This window comes from Sinocyclocheilus grahami, unplaced genomic scaffold (assembly GCF_001515645.1).
Source record: "Sinocyclocheilus grahami isolate Dianchi unplaced genomic scaffold, SAMN03320097.WGS_v1.1 scaffold5384.1, whole genome shotgun sequence".
NCBI classification, from domain to species: domain Eukaryota; kingdom Metazoa; phylum Chordata; class Actinopteri; order Cypriniformes; family Cyprinidae; genus Sinocyclocheilus; species Sinocyclocheilus grahami.
Window position 1 is genome coordinate 9,487 of NW_015510087.1, and position 3,000 is coordinate 12,486.

Here is a 3,000-nt window from a genome sequence, read left to right on the forward strand (position 1 = left end):
AAAAAAACACCCAGCTTGCACTGCAGTGAACCAGGATGGTGGATGAAAGTGAGCGAAATTCTGATTAGAAGTAAGCTTAATTCATTCTTTACTGAAAAGTATCAATAAAATAGTAATCATTAAAAATGACTATTTTACCCAATATTTATGTGTTTTTTTTTATTAAGAGTATTACATTGTTATCTACAACATGCTACAGCTAACTGTCACTGATTCATTTGTAAAAACTGATTTATTGTAGAATTGATTTTTAAAATTCACGGCAGTCGAAACAGCAACAGAAAATATTCAGCTGAAAAAAAAAATTCTATTTCGGTCGAATAGTTTTGGAGTGCCAAAAGCAATGACCAAAACATTGATGCTTTATTAGCACTTTTCCAGTTTTTTGACTGTGTAAAATTTGTTCGGCTGAAATATTGAAAGAAGAGTCGTTGCTGAAGAAATGTATTTCGACTAGTTTAATTCTCACTTGAGAACACAACACCCTGAACAGTTCAATTACCCAATTATGCGAATTTAATTATCAAGACTTTATTTTCGATTTTGGTTTTCAGCTAAATTAAAAAAAAAAATGTTCAGCTAAACTTTAATTTTGATATAAGTGTTTAGGAAAATTCCGGTGCATTACTATTGATTTCACGTAGTGAAAAAAATCACAGCAAGTTTATTACTATTGCATTATTAGCTTAGCTCGACACTGAACGTCGTTTGAACACTATTGAATTCCCTGAAATCGCTGATAGCACCATGCTTACCAATTAAAACTACAAGAACTAAATGTCAGAACTTGCTTGCTAAAAAAAGATAATGTTGAGATTTTTGTTGACTCCATATTGCTTAGGAACAGTATTCGTCATGCCTGGACAAGGATGAATCACAGAGAAAGGAGAGGAAAGTGTTTTGTGCTGCAGCACAAGGAAAAGCAAACCATCAGCCTAGTGTATTTTAGCGTGAAATTATGTGTACTATAGTGTGTAAATAATCCGGCACAATGATTTCTTTGTCATTAGAGCCAGGCTGAGTGAGGAGCTGTCAAACGTGCTCGCAGTCGAGGCGGTCAAGTGCATGCATGCAGCATGTGCAGTAAACAGTCTGAACATGCCAGTGGCTGCGAGCAATAACCCGCTGTGTTTATGAGATTCACCATATGCACCATTTAGATTTTCACATTCCTGTCTCTCTGGTGCAGACGTATGGGAGGAATTGTTTGCAGCTGCACACAGTGCATTCATTCTGGGTACCTGTATGCATCTATGTGTATTGCATCATGTTTGCATACATGCCTCTAAGCATGCATGAGTGTTAGTAAACCTGACAGCTGCCCTCAAGCACCGGTTTGCATGTTCTCTGCGTGGCTGCGAGCGGATACTGACGCGTGGGTGCACGTCTGTCAGTAGACCCCTTTAGGTCTAACAGAAGCCCCACCTCCTCTTTCCCTCGCTCTCTCGCTATCTCTCCCGGAGGCAGGCTGAGGCAAATTGAGTCACGAAGCCCGGGCACGTGCCAAAGGCAGCCCTGAGCGAATTAAGATGCAGCTCTCCTCGCCACCTAGCACTGAGGCGGGGGATTCCTTACACGTGAGCGACTCTCCTACTTTCCCATCACATTCTCATGCTTTCTGCTTCTTTAGCAGCTTAACAGGGTTCAATCCGTGCATGCCTCCTCCATTCGTTTTGTCTGTTTTAAAACAGCCAATTAACAGGAACCACAAAGTGATCCAAAAACATATCAGGCGAAACTTCACAGCTATTGATATTCATTACATTTCTGTCTGGCCCCAACTAATCCGATCTGTGCTCCGCCAATTAAAGGCGCAGGAGCTTTGAGGTTCTGATCAATAGTGGACGTCCTCATCGCTCACAAGGTTTGACTTCACACACGGCCAGATGAAAGTTGCTAATTACTTAAAACCTGTTGACACCAAGAACGATAACTATAGAGATAACTATATTATCATCCACACCAACACACAATAAGGTTTTGTTTATTATAAACAGAATGCTTTAGTTTTGTCATCTACCACTTTAAATGCTCAAGCTCTTTAAAGTTGGATGGATTCTGATTGGCTGTCAATGGTTTTATCGTTCTGAAAGTGATTTCTCTGTGTCGTTATCGTTTTAGTTGTGATGTGGACATCTCTATAGAATTTGAGTGAATATTAAAACTCGATGTTATAGTAATCATTATAGATATCGTCCTTGGCGTAAATGACACTTTTGCATAAAGCTAATGAAAGGCAAGTGGTTTCAGACCGGATTCTACATTTGTGGCCACATTAGTGATATTCCAGGGAAATTTCACATACAATAAAAGTCCATTGTTTATTGTCAATAGCGTAGCGATGTATGAAGCACAACTCACACAGAAGTCACTTTCAAACCAAGCAGCTTTCTGTTGATCAGCACAGAGAATTTTAACTTGAACATGAGCGAAATCTGTGTATGGACATTCTCGCCATCACACAAAAAAATGTGCATTCCTATTAAATTGACTAGATTTCGACAGTGAAATTTCACCAAGCAACGATAAATGTAACTTCACCTTGCATGCATATGGCATTGTGATGTTATGTATATTTAAACTGACAGTAATTTGTAACAAAAAAAGTCATTAATTTTCAATGTGAGCTTGCGACTTGAGTGCACGTGATCTGCTGTATGATTAAGTTGGATGCTGCAATCAACTAGGAACCTCTCCTAGCAAACTTCAGCCAATGAATCACTGTTAGAGTCAAACTAAAATCAGTCGTTTGAAATGCTACAAGTGGATTTAGGAATCACAACATTATAATGTATATCATAACGTACAGTATGAAAAATGAATATTAATTTTGAGATTTGCAAAACAATATTAACAATGCAACAATATTAATTATAAATAATGTTTAAAATGAATAATTAACATATTTACATATAGGTGAATTAAAATATGGTAACATATGGCAGCATAAGATTTAATTGCAATGATGTGAAAGCAACTTAAAATGTGATTTAAAAAAAA